Raw genomic sequence first — 17392 nt, 5'->3', positions numbered from 1 at the left:
GAAAGCACTCAAAGAGCTCATAGGATTGCGCAGAGGGGCGATATTGTGGGAATCAGGGAGGCTAGGGACAGGGGCTTAAGTCCCTGGACCCAGGACAACCTCCCCTGGTGCTGAGCCAGAGAGAGTGGGGCGGAGAAACCAGGTCTTGGTCCCTGAGTCGCCAGCACGCCCGAAAACGCGTGGGGTCCGGCTCCTGTGAGGGGCTGGGAGCCTCGCCAGACAGCAGAATGCAGAGCCCTGATAACAGATCCTGAGAAGAGTGCGCCCCTCACCATCCCCTGAGAGAGGTGCCTGAAGGCCCAGCCTGGTGCTCTTAGACCTGCGCCAATATACCAGAGCCTGAGACACCTGCGTGACCCTCACCCTCCCCTGAGAGAGGTGCGTGCAAGCCCTGCACTTCTAGCCCCAGAAAGAGCAGGCACTCCAAGCCCTGGCCAGTGGGAAAATCTCAGTGTGCGATCGCTGCTTGGAACCTCTCTGGCAGCCTGGAGCTGCCCAGACAGCCACCGCCACTGTAGTTTTGGGTACAAGCAAAAGATCCTGCGTCCCCAGGGACTGCGAACCTGCTCTGCCAGCGGCCAAGGGGGAATTTATTTGGGCTCTGCAGCCAGACTGAGGCTTCTCTCTGAGAGGGAGGTCAGGGTGCAGTTTGCTTTCCCCTAAACCTACAAAAAACATCAAAAGCGGTCAAGGCGAGAGAGAAAAAACAAAAAGTGAACAAACATAAAAACCTCCAGAGAACAAAAGTCTGAAATAAAGTTTCCTCAGAGCCCACCCCCTTGAGGGGGGTGGGAGGACTTAACTCAGGGAACATCATTGACTGAAAACCCACGTGGCAGGTCCCTCCCCCAGAAAACCAACCAGGAAAGAAAAAAAAAAAAAAGATGACAAGAGAATAACCACCACTATTTCATAGATACAACCTTTATTTTTAACTTGTTCCCACTATTCTGGTTCATTTTTTTATATAGATAACTTTTTAACCTATTTACCATAACAGTGAGATGTACAGTACGTCAAATTCCATAATAACCTTCGAAGGTGAACTTTTTGATACATACACCTGTGTTTTTCTTTTGCATTTCTATTTTAATTGTTTTTTAATTTTAGTTTAGTTTACTCTAGTTTATTTCTTTTTTATTTTTATTTTCTAATATTCATATAGAATTAAACTTCAAGGTAATCCCCTTTCCCCAATCACTGCTACCCCTATAGGGAAACCAATTTTTAATCCCCCTTTATCTTAGGAAAGTTGAGTCCTTTAACAAAGATATCAAGATACATCCAGGAAGAATCAAAACAACCTTATTCACCCACTTTGAGAATTTATTACCACTCCACCACCTTTTTCTTCTGCCACTGTTTCTGTGTTTTTGTGTTTCTCCTAATAGTATATAAATCTTATACTTGGAGTTCTTTTTGATGAGGTTCTTCCTTTATTTGCATATGTATATTTTTTTCTCTCTTATCATATATTTTATCAGTCTTTTTGTTTCTCTGTTTTTGTTTGTATACTTCATAAATCTTAACGTGGAGCCCATTTGGGCTGAACCTTCTCTTTTATCATCCTTTTTTTTCCTGTCTCTCTCTCCCTTTTTTTTCTTTTTCTTTTCTTTTTTCTGTCATTTGGGTGGGGAATCCTGATTGCTCAGAAGCGTACCAGGGTGCACCTTGACTGCACCACGGTTGACACATCCAGCTACATCCATTCAGTCATATCTCACAAAAATGACTAGGAGGAGGAAAGCCCAACAGAAAAAAAAATATATATATAGGGGATGGGCCTTCTGCAACAGAGCTAATGGCTATCAACATAGACAATATATCGGAAAGAGAATTCAGGCTAACAATTATCCAGGCAATAGCTAGGTTGGAGAAAGCCATGGACGTCCAAACAGAATTGATTAGAGCAAAACTGAAAGCGACCAGGGATGAAGTTCACAATGTAAGGGCAGAGTTGAAAGACACCAGAGATGAGATTCACAATGCTCTCAATAAGTTTCAATCTAATCTAAATTCTCTCAGCTAGGGTAACTGAGACAGAAGATAGAATTAGTGATCTGGAGGACAAACAGATAGAGAGAAAGGATCAGGAGGAAGCCTGGAAAAAACAGCTTAGAAGCCACAAAAACAGAATCAGGGAAATAAATGATGCCATGAAATGTTCCAACGTCAGAATTATTGGAATCCCTAAAGGGGAGGAGAAAGAAAGAAGTCTAGAAGATATAGTGGAACAAGTGCTTCATGAAAATTTTCCCAATCTAGCGAATGGAACCAGCGTTCATGTACTAGAGGCTGAACGGTCTCCACCCAAGATTATAGATTCCAGAAAAACATCAATGCACCTGATAGTCAAATTGAGGAATCATAATTGTAGATAAAATCTCTTGAAAGCTGCTAGGAGTAAGAGGCTACTTACTTACAGAGGAAAGCCCATCAGAATAATGTCAGACCTATCCACAGAGACCTGGCAAGCCAGAAAGGGCTGGCAAGATATATTCAGGGCACTAAATGAGAAGAACATGCAGCCAAGAATACTTTATCCAGCAAGACTGACATGCACAATGGACGGAGAGATAAAGAGTTTCCAAGAACGGCAAGTCTTAAAAGACTATGCAGCCACCAAGCCAACACTGCAGGAAATATTAAGGGGGGTTCTATAAAGGAGGAAAAATCCAAAGAAAAGCATTGAACAGAAATATAGAGACAATCTATAGAAAGAAAGACTTCAAAGGTAACATGATGTCAATAAAAACGTATCTATCAATAATCACTCTCAATGTGAATGGCCTAAATGCACCCATAAAACCACACAGGGTTGCAGATTGCAGAAAACGACAGGACCCATCCATATGTTGTCTACAAGAGACCCATTGTGAACCTAAAGATACACCCAGACTGAAAGTGAAGGGTTGGAGAAGCATCCTTCATGCCAATGGGCCTCAAAAGAAGGCTGGGGTAGCGATTTTCTTATCAGATAAATTAGATTTTAAACTAAAGACTGTAGTCAGAGATACAGAAGGACACTACATCATTCTTAAAGGGACTATCCACCAAGATGATCAAACAATTGTAAACATCTATGCCCCCCACATTGGAGCAGCTAATTATATAAGAAAACTATTAATCAAGATAAAGAGTCATATTGATATGAATACATTTAGTAGGAGAACTTAACATGCCTCTCTCAGTAATAGACAGATCATCGAAACATAAAATCAACAAAGAAACAAGAGCATTGAAAAACACATTGGACCAGATGGACCTCATAGATATATACAGAACATTCCACCCTAAAAAAACAGAATCCTCATGCTTCCCAAGTGCACATGGAACCTTCTCAAGAATAGACCACATACTGGGACACAAATCAGGACTCAAGTGATACCAAAAGACTGAGTTTGTTCCCTGCATATTCTCAGATCACAAAGCTTTGAAACTGGAGCTCAATCACAAGGAAAAGTTCGGAAGGAACTCAAATACCTGGAAGCTAAAGACCACCTTGCTTAAGAATGCTTGGATTTACCAGGAGATCAAAGAAGAACATAAGCAATTCATGGAAACCAATGAGAATGAAGACACTTTGGTCCAAAACCTATGGGATACAGCAAAGGCTGTCCTAAGGGGGAAATACATAGCCATCCAAGCCTCCCTCAAAAAAAAAAAAAATTGAAAAATCCAGAACACACCAGCTGTCTCTACACCTTAAAGAACTGGAGAATCAACAACAAATCAAACCAATTCCACACATAAGAAGGGAAATCATCAAGAATAGAGCAGAGATCAATGAGGTAGAAACCAGAGATACAGTAGAACATATCAATGCAACTAGAAGCTGGTTTTTTGAAAGAATCAATAAGATAGATAAACCATAAGCCACACTAATCCAAAAGAAAAGAGAGAAATCCCAAATGCATAAAATTATGAATGAAAAGGGAGAGATCACAACTAACACCAATGAAGTAGAAATAATCATTAGAAGTTATTATCAACAGTTATATGCCAATATGCTAAGTAACCTAGATGAAATAGATGCATTCCTGGAAAACTATAAACTCCCAACATTGAACCAGGAAGAAGTTGACAACCTGAATAAACTGGTATCTAGTAACAAGATTGAAGCAGTGATCAAAAACTTCCCAAAAAACAAGAGCCCAGGACCTGATGGATTCCCTGGGGAATTCTACCAAACTATCAAAGAAGAAATAACACCTATTCTCCTGAAGCTGTTTCAAAAAATTGAAGCAGAAGGAGAACTTCCAGACTCTTTCTCTGAAGCCAGAATTACCTTGATTCTGAAACCAGGCAAAGACTCTACCAAAAAGACAATTTCAGACCAATATCACTGATGAATATGGATGCTAATATTCTCAACAAGATCCTAGCAAACAGAATCCAAAAGCACGTTAAAAATTTTATCCACCATGACCAGGTGGGATTCATCCCTGGGTTACAAAGATGTTTCAACATTCGCAAATCAATCAATGTGATAGAACAAATCAATAAGAGAAGATAGAAGAACCATATGGTCCTCTCAATTGATGCAGAAAAAGCATTTGACAAAATCCAGCATCCGTTCCTGATTAAAATGCTTCAAAGTATAGGGATAGAGGGAACATTCCTGAACTTCATAAAATCAATCTATGAAAGACCCACAGAAAATATCATCCTCAATGGGAAAAAGCTTGCAGCCTTCCTGTTGAGATCAGGAACACGACAAGGATGCCCACTCTCACCAACTCTTAGTATTAGAACATAGTATTAGAAGTCCTAGCAAGAGCAATCAGACAACAAAGAGAAATGAAAGGTATCCAAATTGGCAATGAAGAAGTCAAACTCTCTCTCTTCACAGATGACAAGATTCTTTATATGGAAAACCCAAAAGTCTCCACCCCCACACTACTAGAACTCATACAGCAATTCAGCAACGTGGCAGGATACAAAGTCAATGTATAGAAATCAGTGGCTTTATTATACACTAACAATGAAAATACAGAAAGGGAAATTAGAGAATCAATTCCATTTCCTATAGCACCAAGAACCATAAGATAACTGGGAATAAACCTAACCAAAGAGGTAAAGGATCTGTATTTGAGGTTCTACAGAGCAATCATGAAAGAAATTGAAAAAGACACAAAAAGATGGAAGACCATTCCATGCTCTTGGATGGAAAAAATAAACATTGTTGAAATGTCTATACTGCCTAGAACAATCTATACTTTTAAAGCCATTCTGATCAAAATACTACCGGTATTTTTCAAAGAGCTGGAGCAAATAATCCTAAAATTTGTATGGAATCAGAAGAAACCCTGAATTGCTAAGGAAATGTTGAAAAACAAATAAAACTGGGGCATCACCTTACCTGATTTCAAGCTTTACTACAAAGCTGTGATCACCAAAACAGCATGGTACTGGCATATAAACAGACACATAGACTAGTGGAAAGAGTAGAGAGTCTAGATATGGACCCTGATAACTACGGTCAAATAATCTTCGACATAGCAGGAAAAAATATACAGTGGAAAAAAGACAGTCTCTTCAATAAATGGTACTGGGAAAACTGGACAGCTATATGTAGAAGAATGAAACTCAACCATTCTCTTACACCATACACAATGATAAACTCAAAATGGATAAAAGACCTCAACGTGAGTAGGAATCAATCAGAATCCTAGAGGAGAACATAGGCAGTAATCTCTTCAATATCAGCCACAGCAACTTCTTTCAAGATATGTCTCCAAAGGCAAAGGAAACAAAAGAAAAAATGAAATTTGGGGACTTCATTAAGATCAAAAGCTCCTGCACAGCAAAGGAAACAGTCAAGAAAACAAAGAGGCAACCCACAGAATGGGAGAAGATATTTGCAAATGACAGTAAAGACAAAAAGCTTGATATCCAGGATCTATAAAGAAGTCCTCAAACTCAACACACACACAAAACAGATAATCATATAAAAATGGGCAGAAGATATGAACAGACACTTCTCCAATGAAGACATACAAATGGCTATCAGACACATGAAAAAATGTTCATCATCACTAGCCATCAGGGAGATTCAAATTAAAACCACATTGAGATACTACCTTACACCAGTTAGAATGGCCATAATTAGCAAGGCAGGAAACAACATGTGTTGGAGAGGATGTGGAGAAAGGGGAACCTCTTACACTGTTGGTGGGAATGCAAGTTGGTGCAGCCCCTTTGGAGAACAGTGTGGAGATTCCTTAAGAAATTAAAAATAGAGCTTCCCTATGACCCTGCAATTGCACTACTGGGTATTTACCCCAAAGATACAGATGTAGTGAAAAGAAGGGCCATCTGTACCCCAATGTTTATAGCAGGAATGGCTATGGTCGCCAAACTGTGGAAAGAACCAAGATGCCCTTCCACGGACAAAGGGATAAGGAAGATGTGGTCCATATACACTATGGAGTATTATGCCTCTATCAGAAAGGACGAATACCCAACTTTTGTAGCAACATGGACGGAACTGGAAGAGATTATGGTGAGTGAAATAAGTCAAGCAGAGAAAGTCAATTATCATATGGTTTCACTTATTTGTGGAGCATAACAAATAGCATGGAGGACAATTGGAGTTAGAGAGGAGAAGGGAATTCAGGGAAATTGGAAGGGGAGGTGAACAATGAGAGACTATGGACTGTGAAAAACAATCTGAGGGTTTTGAAGGGGCAGGGGTTGCGAGGTTGGCGGAACTAGCTGGTGGGTATTGGAGAGGGCACGTATTTCATGGAGCACTGGGTGTGGTGCAAAAACAATGAATACTGTTATGCTGAAAATAAATTTAAAAAATTTTAACTGAGAAAAAAAAGAAAGTAAAAGTAATGATATCTTGCCATTTGTGATGACATGGATGGAACTAGAGGGCATTATGCTTAGCAAAATGAGTCAATCTGAGAAAGACAACTATCATATGATCTCCCTGATAGCAGGAAGTAGAGATATAATGTGGGGGGCTTGGATGGTAAGAAAAGAATAAATGAAACAAATAGGATTGGGAAGGAGACAAATCATAAGAGACTCTTAATCTCACAAAACAAACTGAGGGTTGCTGGGGGACGGGGAGTCAGGAGATGGTTGTGGAGTTATGGACATAGGGGAGGGTATGTGCTATGGTGAGTGCTGTGAAGTGTGTAAACCTGGCAATTCACAGACTTGTACCCCTGGGGTTAATAAAACATTATATGTTTATTTAAAAAATAAAAAAATAAATACTAAAAAAAAGACTAATTGTAAAAAAAGTTAATATCTAATAAATAGTACATTCTTTATAATATAAAAATGAAATAAAATAAATGAAAAGAAAACAAAGAGAGGTGATATGTTGGAAGTATACAGCATACCTGCTCAGTGGCAGATCACGGTATCCAACTGGACAAGAAAGGATGTCAATGGAGGTATAAATTAGCTCAGCACAAAGCATCAGATAGAGAGAGGTAGAGAGCTCAAAGTATCCACAATTACTATTTGGGAAGAGAATGAATAAACTACCTAAGATGTCATAGGAGATTTTCTATTCTCACTGTTTATCAGACAAAACCCATATGTAAGAAAAGAAAAGTCATTGATTTCATATAAGCCTGGTTTTTTAAATTGTTATTATTCTTGGTTTCAGACTTGGTTTCCATTAGAGTTGGATTTAAAAATATATATATTTAGACCTGAGACTTCTAAATTTCAGAGAACATAAGTGGAGTTGATGACGTTCTTTCCAAGATCTAACATCCACTTTCCGCTTCTGATATCTAAATATTTTCTTATAAAACCAAGGTGAAAGTATGCATTTTTTCCTATAAAGTGTTGTACACAAAGATCTATCTATTAAAAAAATAGTCTCTGATATTAAACATCAAGAACTACAAATATTTGGATGGCTGGTGTATAGTGTTTTTCCTTCCACAGGTAATGAAACTCCCCAATGTGTCCAGTGCACTGAATATCAGCTGTTAGGATTCCAGAACATTCTTGGATGGCAGACACTGTTGTCATTTTCCTGTTCGTCTACTTTCTCACAGTCACAGGAAATGTTGTCATTGTTGCAGTGGTGAGCCAAGACCAGAGGCTGCACTCACCCATATATGTATTTCTCAAATACCTCTTCTTTCTGGAGATCTGGTATACATCCACCATCGTGCCTCTTCTCCTAGCCAACCTGTTCTCTCACAGCCAACCCATCTCCCTCCCTGCTTGTATGACACAGCTTTACTTCTTTGTGTTTTGGGGGCTACTGAGTGCTTCCTCCTGTCCATGACGGCTTGTGACCAATACCTGGCCATCTGCAGCCCACTCCACTACTCTTTCTTGATGAGTCCTGAGATCTGCACCATGTTGGTGGCAGTCTCCTGGTTGATAGGTGTTAGCACAGGATTTTAACCCTCCATAATGATTTCCAAGTTGGATTTCTGTGGTCCTAATCAGATCAATCATATCTTCTGTGACCTCCCTCCCCTCATGCAGCTCTCATGTTCCAATGTGTATCTCACCAGGATGGTCATCTTCATCCTGTCAGTTGCAGTGCAAGGCATTTGTTTTCTTCTTACACTTGTGTCCTATGTTTTCATTGTATCTACCCTACTGAGAATCCCTTCAGCATCTGGATGGATGAAGACCTTTTCCACATGTGGCTCCCATTTGGCTGTTGTCACTATCTACTACGGGATCATAATCTCTATGTATGTTCGTCCCAATTACCATCTGTCACCTTAAATCAACAAGATCAATTCTGTCTTCTACACTGTGGTTATCCCACTGCTGAAACCTGTTATATATAGTTTGAGGAACCAAGAATTCAAAGAGGCTGTTAGAAAAGAAATGAAAAAAAAAAAAAAAGAAAGAAAAAAAATTTGTTGTTGTTGTTGTTGTTTGTTTGTTTCTCAGGGAAGGAAAATTAGCATAGAACATGTAATGGATCAAGTTTGGGAATATATGAGTAACAGATTCAGAGCCTTCAAACCTGGATGTCATCCTTGGTGCCATGTTGAATTCCATAAGTCATAATGAAAGAGTTTCTTCATGGCCTCTTGGCAACAACTCCTCAGAAGATAAATTGCCTCTACAACATCACTTTAGGGGTATTTTTGTCCTTTGGAAGTTTCATCATCTGGTGAGAATCTAATCATATGATTCAAGGGTGTGATGATTTTACACATTATTTTCAGATTTTACAGGAGAATTTCTCCTGAGTTCACAAAGTATATGTGGTGGAAGTTATACATCTTTGAAGAACGGATAGGAAACTGGTATTATAGATTCAGGTCCTGGTGGTACTTGTGCCTATTGAATGTCTGTGGAATAAATAAATGAAAAAAAAAAAGGAAAAGACATACAAATTATTGTTGACTTAAATTATATCCTCATGACAAAAACAAATAATTTTTGAAATGCCCAAGCTTATGTACAGGAACTTAGACATTTTAATGTTTTCAGTTTAATTAAATCCTAGGAAAGAAATGGAGCATGGGAAGGAGGAAGACAAAGGGAAGGAGGCATAAGTGGAGGGAGAGGGATGGGAAAACTTACCTTACAAATAGTAAGGCTAGGTGTGAAAATTCAAGACTCATTCACTCATGCCCACACAGTGAGATCAGTCTGTATTCTCTTCCCAGTCCAGTAACCCATTTGTGATATAGTCCACATCAATCCCTGAGCTTTAGGGGCAAGGGCACGTTAATTCTTTGGCACATGTTTTTAGTTCTTTTGGTTCTTTTGATTCAAATAATGCATTGGAATCTGAAATAGGACAGGAAGTGGATGGCTTTAAAATACAGAGGACAAACTGGGAAGTGGTAGAGGTGAGGCAGTAGGGGGATTTGTTAGATTGGTGGTGGGTATTAAGGAGAAAAGTTTTGATGAGCACCAAGTGTCATATGTAAGTGATGAATTTGCTAAATTCTACTTCTGAAACAAAAAGGAAACAAACAAAAATTTATTTTTTTAAATTTCCTTTATTGTGCTCTTTATCTCGGATTCATTCTTTTTTTTTATTTATTTCCGTGTTAAGAGTATCACTGATAGGGGCATCTGGGTGACTCAAGCATCTGCCTTGGCTCAGGTCGTGATCCCAGTGTCCTTGGATGGAGTCCTGCATTGGACTCCCTGTTCAGTGGGAAACTGCTTTTCCCTCTGCCTGCAGCTCCCCCATCTGTGCTTTCTCTCTGTCCAACAAATAATTAAATAAAATCCTTTAAAAATAATTAAAAAAAGAGTCTCAGTGATGTCCTCCATTCTTTTCCCAGGTTATCTGGATATCTGCATGTTAATTGTTTTAAATCATCTCTCAGGCATATTACTTATTTCCATTTTGCTTTGGTCTCTTGATGTGGTTTTGTCCTATTCTTCATTTGGGAGATTTTCCTCCATATCCTCATTTTGTCTAACTTTTCTCTGTCTGTTTCTGTGTGTTAGGAAAGTTGACTACTTCTCCTCCTGTTAATGAAAATAGTATCATGGAAAAGAGGTCCTGTAGTTAGCTCCTGTGGCACAGTGTCCCCTGTTCCCTGGGATCTGGAGCTTCAGGGAGTGTCTCCTAATACACGTTGTTTGTGCTCTGCTTTTGAGTCTTGGTCTCTTTTTTCCTTTAGTCCAGTGATCTGCAGAAGCTCTCTTTGCTTATTGTAGGCAATGTTTGTTCCCAAGTAATGGTAGGCCATGTTTTAGCAAAGTGTGTCATGGTCTGCTTGGGAAATGAGACCAGCACCATTGCTGCCAGACATGTAGATCAATAGATATGTTGTTAGCATGTTTTCTTTTTTTCCTGGTGTTTTGAGTCATGAGTCTAAAGTGCACGGACTAAGGGGAGCATGGCTTGAAGGGTGAATCAGAGGTGATGCATGGGTGGGGGGGATTTTTGTAAGTAGGTAAGCATGTAGGCACCACACTGGTTTCTGAAAGAGGCCATTGTTTATGTTGGGATTGGGAGACATGACCTGCCTCCTCCTTTGTTCCTGGTATGGTGTTCCTGTGATCCCTCTCTCTGGGCCATGCTCTGAGATGAGGAAATCATATTCCCTCCTGTCTTCTCCACTTATATCTTTTAAACTGCTTTGTCTGCACTATATCTGCTGGGGATGTTTTCAGTGTTGTTCTTTAGGTATGTGGGCTTAGCTTCCTAAAGCTCTCTGGGCTTTCAAAGATGAGCCCACTAATATTTAAAATTCCAGGCTTTGAGTCCCACTGGTTTTAAACTCGTGAGATTCAGTCTGTTGGACTTCCAAAGTGAAATATTATGGGAATTCATACTTCCCATGGGTTTTCATGTATGAGTGTCTGTTTCCCACCATTCTCTGTGCCACCATCTGCCTCCCCACTATGGACAACCACAGTCAGTTTTGTTCCCAGAAGTCATGATCCTCCTTACCTTGTTCAATGTGGTCTCTTCTCTCCCTTAGGTTATGACATTTGTTCTGCCAGTCTTTGGGTTGGTTTCTGGGTTACTCACACTGCTGTGAAGGTTATCTAATTGTTTCTGTGGTATAAGACAAGCTTGGGGTCCTCCTATCCTGCCATTTTCCCAGAAAACCTGAGAGATTGAAATTTTTTATTCTAATATCAAGAACAAAATAAATTAAGGATGTGCTCACTTTTGTCACTTTTATTCAACATAGTATTGGAAATAGCAGTTAGAGAAATTAAACAAGCAATAGACATCCAAATTGGAAAAGAAGATCTATACTTACAGATAACATAATCTTATATATAGAAAATCCCATATAGTATATTAAAAAAGTACTAGAACTAATTAATTCAGCAAATTGTTTATGGTATGAGATTAATACCTAAAAACCAGTGTGCTACCATATGCTAGAAATGAATAATCTGAATATGAAATTGCATGGGTAATTTTACATATCAAAGTGGCTGGACCACAGTGCTCAGATATGTGGTTGTGGTCAAATATTAATCTAGATGTTGTTATAAGAGTGTTTTGGATAAAATTAAAATTTAATTCAGTGGACTTTGAGTACAGCAGATTTTTTTCTAAGATTTTATTTGTTTATTAGACAGACCAAGATCAGAGAGGCAGGTGTGGGGGTTCAGAGGGAGGGATGCTCCTTGCTGAGCAGACAGCCCAATGCAGGGCTCGATCCCAGGACTCTGGGATCATGACCTGAGCGGAAGACAGAGGCTTCAACCCACTGAACCACCCATGTACCCCTAGTAAAGCAGATTTTTATTCCATGATGTGGTGCACCTTATTCAATCGTCTGAAGCTTAAATGGAACAAACATTTGAACACTTTTGACCAGGAGGGAATCAGGTAGCAGAAGACCTTCAGACATTAAATACAGCATTAACTGTTCTTTCATTTCCAGCGTGTTGGCCCACGCTGCAGATTTTGGACTTTGACTTGCAAGCCTCCACAATCACTTGAGACAATTCTTTAAAATAAGGGATATATATTACATATATAATAAAGACAATGTGTGTATATACACACTGCAGGCAACCAGTATTAATGTCCCTGTTTTTTGTTGTTGTTGTTGTTTTTGTTTGTGTTTTGTTTTTTGTTTTTTCCTGAAGTGACACAAACTTGTTAATATATTAAAATTTTCCTAGATAAGAAGTGCTATACTAAGAGCATAACAATGATTTATCATTGTGGAAATTTGTTAAGAAACAGTTTAGCTTATGTCATAACCATCATCAGTAGATATGTCTAAAATGTGCTACCAGTCAGGGTCATATGCTTTTTAGAGCACAAGATAGATTAAAGTTGAAGTTTTGGGATTAGATTTTACTTACACTCTAACTTTTAGTAAGAGAAACAAATTCAATGAGGGGATATCATTCAAAAAGATTGGATGCTCCAGCACTGGTTAACAGAGTGTAGCAATACCACTTTCGAAAGGAATGGGAAGAAATTTATAGTGGGGTCCAAAAAACAATAACAACAACCACAACAACAAAAACAGGAAAAGAAATACCATAAATATATTTTTTCTGAGTAAATATTATTAGTTCCTGATACTGAGTACATTACTTAAAAGACACTACAATATATGTTGCCTCCAAATATTCACAATGTATTAAAATTTTACTTGATTAGATCCTACAACAGTTAATTATAAGTCCATATTTTTTTACAAATACACACACACATGCATACACAATGCAAGTCTGCCCTATTTATAAGCTAAGAAGAAATAACTTAGTGAGCCTATAATTTACTTATGTATTTACATAATCTGTTCCTCTCAAATCATCAAACTGATGTGTTTAAAGATTCAATATCATCTTCAAATCTCAAGAAAAGTCTCTTCATTTGTGTATGAGTGTGTTGAGGCAAAATGAAAAAACTCATTTCCTTGCCATGATCTCATTAAGACACGTGGAAAGCCTATGCTAATTACTTGGCAAGAAGTTTCTCATAATTAATCCTTAGGGAAGCTAACTTCCCTCCACACTGTTTTCCCATGGTGGAACATCCTTGTCCACTTGCATTCTTGTCTATGGTTTCTAGTAACAGACCCATTGTTTACAAAACTGCTTAAATTACCAACATCAACATACTGTCAATAGCCAGCACAAAATTTATTTCTGATGTGGGAACAAAATTTCATTTAACCAAAGATAAGAGTTACTAAGTCAGATATTTACTGGATTAAGTTAAAAAAATTTAGTCAAAGTCAGATTATTTCTCAAAGCTTTGAACAGTGATAATAATTTAATAAATTAAATGTATACATTTTATGGTTTATATGAATCCGGAAGGGTAACAAACAAGAGTAATCTCTAGAGAAAAGACAAAATTTATATTCTTGGAAAGATTTCATTGAGATATAGCTAAACATTCAACATGAAATTAAAATAGAGGGAGTTTCAGGGGAGTCTGTAAGTTTTCTAAGCAAAAAATTATTTGTAATCAAACTATTTATTGTTCTATGATTATTATTTCACCACAATTTATGTTGTTATTTAAAATTTATTTTACTAAATATGTTGTTAATTTTAAACAATGACAAAAAATAGCTCTTCTTACTCTATGTATATTGGTTCTAGATTCACTTGACTACTATCAGAATCTCACATTATATTCTTGGATTCCTTGTTGACTATAAATCATGAGAGATAAGATTTATTAGAACTACTTTTCTAATTAAAAGAAAGGATAACTTTGCAGTTGATAGTCTGGTCACTGATTTCAAAGCAAATAAAATGAAACTAAAGTGTATATATTTTGGGTCAAATTAAGTTTTTATTCAAGTCTTCTGATTCAACTGTAGTTGTTATAAAAACTGAATGCATTTTCAAACTATTTCCTCAGTATTTTCTGCTTGCTGGAGAAATACTTGTAAAAGCAGAATATGAAGCTATTGTACATTCAGTTTTGATAACAACATACAGGATCACCACAGTGTTTGCATTACTTTCAGGAAAAGCCATAAATATAGAGCCATCACAAAATGAACTTGGTACAAAGAAGCCCTTATACATGCACTTGTGCAATGTTTCCATGGAGTCCTAAGTATTACAGAATATATTACAAATCAGACACTTATTGCTTCACTCTACATTAAGATTTGTTTCCCTTTTTTCTCTTATGTATTATACATCAGCATATAATAAAATTTGATGACAGAGGAAAAACTACTGTTTCATCCATATGTTAGAATTAAATTTCTATAAAGAAGTCAAAGGCCTGCTATACAAGGATGAACATCAGTCATTCTCTGGTACTCAGATATGCAATAGGTTAACTGGACACATTAAGTTCTTTGGCCCTCATACTTACTAAGTTATGGATAGAAACTCTAGATTAGGAGGAGTCAAGATGGTGGAGAAGTAGCAGTCTTAGACTACTTCAGGTTGCGGGATTCAGCTAGATAGCTTATCTAAAGATTGCAAACACCTACAAATCCAATGGGAGATCGAAGAGAAGAAGAACAGCAATTCTAGAAACAGAAAATCAACCACTTTCTGAAAGGTAGGACTGACGGAGAAGTGAATCCAAAGCGATGGGAAGATAGACCGCGGGGGGAGGGGCAGGCTCCCGGCAAGTGGCGGAGCAACGGAGCACAAAATCAGGACTTTTAAAAGTCTGTTCCGCTGAGGGACATCACTCCAGAGGCTTAACCGGAGTGAAGCCCACGTGGGGTCAGCATTGCCTCAGGTCCCGCAGGGTCACAGAAGGATTGGGGGTGTCTGAGTGTCACAGAGCTTGCAGGTATTAGAACGGGGAAGCCAGCTACAGAGACAGAGCTGAGGATTGACTCTCAGCTTGGGGTTACTTTGAACCAGTCACAGGCTTGGTCAGCTCAGAGCGCGGCCAGAGGTCAGGGTGAAGGGAATAATTGGGCCCTGTTCTCTGAGGGCGTACTTAGGAGTGGGGCCCCGGGCTCTCGGCTCCTCCGGGACAGAGACTGGGAGGCTGCCATCTTCATTCCCGTCCTCTGGAACTCTACAGAAAGCGCTCAGGGAACAAAAGCTCCCAAAAGCAAATCCGAGTGGATTACTCAGCCCGGCCCCTGGTAAGGGCGGTGCAACTCCGCCTGGGGCAAAGACACTTGAAAATCACTACAACAGGCCCCTCCCCCAGAAGATCAACAAGAAACCCAGCCAGAACATGGTTGACCTACCAAGGAGTGCAGTTTCAATACCAAGGAGAGCAGCGGAATTCCAGAGGAGGAGGAAGCAAAGCACGGAACACATGGCTTTCTCCCCATGATTCCTTAGCCTTGCAGTTAATTTAATTATTTTTTTCTTTTTCATTTTTTTTTCTCTTCTTCTGCTAAATTTTTTTTAACTTTTACCCTTTTCTTTTTTAACGTTTTTTAACTAGTTTATCTAATATATATATATATTTTTTCCTTTTTATATTTTTTCATTATTGCTTTTCTTTTTTTATTTGTTTCTTTTTTCTTTTTTCTTTTTTTTTTCTTTTCTTTCTGAGCCTCTTTTTATCCCCTTCCCCCGCCCCCCTCACGATTTGGGATCTCTTCTGATTTGGCTAAAGCATATTTTCCTGGGGTTGTTGCCACCCTTTTAGTATTTTACTTGTTCCTTCATATACTCTTATCTGTACAAATTGACAAGGCGGAAAAATTCACCACAGAAAAAGGAACAAGAGGCATTACCAAAGGCTAGGGACCTAATCAATACAGACATTGGTAATATGTCAGATCTAGAGTTCAGAATGACGATTCTCAAGGTTCTAGCCGGGCTCGAAAAAGGCATGGAAGATATTAGAGAAACCCTCTTGGGAGATATAAAAGCCCTTTCTGGAGAAATAAAAGAACTAAAATCTAATCAAGTTGAAATTAAAAAAGCTATTAATGAGGTGCAATCAAAAATGGAGGCTCTCACTGCTAGGATAAATGAGGCAGAAGAAAGAATTAGCGATATAGAAGACCAAATGACAGAGAGTAAAGAAGCTGGGCAAAAGAGGGACAAACGGCTACTGGACCACAAGGGGAGAATTCGAGAGATAAGTGACACCATAAGACGAAACAACATTAGAATAATTGGGAATCCAGAAGAAGAAGAAAGAGAAAGGGGAGCAGAAGGTATATTGGAGAGAATTATTGGAGAGAATTTCCCCAATATGGCAAAGGGAACAAGCATCAAAATCCAGGAGGTTCAGAGAACCCCCCTCAAAATCAATAAGAATAGGTCCACACCCCGTCACCTAATAGTAAAATTTACAAGTCTTAGTGACAAAGAGAAAATCCTGAAAACAGCCCGAGAAAAGAAGTCTGTAACATACAAAGGTAAAAATATTAGATTGGCAGGAGACTTATCCACAGAGACCTGGCAGGCCAGAAAGAGCTGGCATGATATATTCAGAGTACTAAACGAGAAAAACATGCAGCCAAGAATACTATATCCAGCTAGGCTATCATTGAAAAAAGAAAGAGAGATTAAAAGCTTCCAGGACAAACAAAAACTGAAAGAATTTGCAAACACCAAGCCAGCTCTACAGGAAATATTGAAAGGGGTCCTCTAAGCAAAGAGAGAGCCTAAAAGTAGTAGATCAGAAAGGAACAGAAACAATATACAATAACAGTCACCTTACAGGCAATACAATGACACTAAATTCATATCTCTCAATAGTTACCCAAAATGTTAATGGGCTAAATGCACCAATCAAAAGACACAGCATGTCAGAATGGATAAAAAAACAAAACCCATATATAAGTTGCCTACAAGAAACTCATTTTAAACCCAAAGACGCCTTCAGATTTAAAGTGAGGGGGTGGAAAAGAATTTACCATGCTAATGGACATCAGAAGAAAGCAGGAGTGGCAATCCTTATATCAGATCAATTAGATTTTAAACCAAAGACTATAATAAGAGACGTTGAGGACACTATATCATAGTCAAAGGATCTGTCCAACAAGAAGATCTAACAATTGTAAATATCTATGCCCCTAACGTG

At 38.6% G+C, this 17392-nt stretch overlaps 1 pseudogene; it reads left to right on the top strand.

Moving 5' to 3' along the window:
- The first annotated feature begins 7339 nt into the window (after positions 1 to 7339).
- On the top strand, positions 7340 to 8829 carry LOC116861734 (annotated as a pseudogene).
- The last annotated feature ends 8563 nt before the right edge of the window (positions 8830 to 17392 follow it).

Source organism: Lontra canadensis, unplaced genomic scaffold, assembly GCF_010015895.1.
Source record: "Lontra canadensis isolate GAN:19392208 unplaced genomic scaffold, GSC_riverotter_1.0 scaffold205, whole genome shotgun sequence".
Classification (NCBI taxonomy): Eukaryota; Metazoa; Chordata; class Mammalia; order Carnivora; family Mustelidae; genus Lontra; species Lontra canadensis.
The sequence above is the reverse complement of the archived record's forward strand: the minus strand, read 5'-3'. Positions and strand labels throughout refer to the sequence as shown.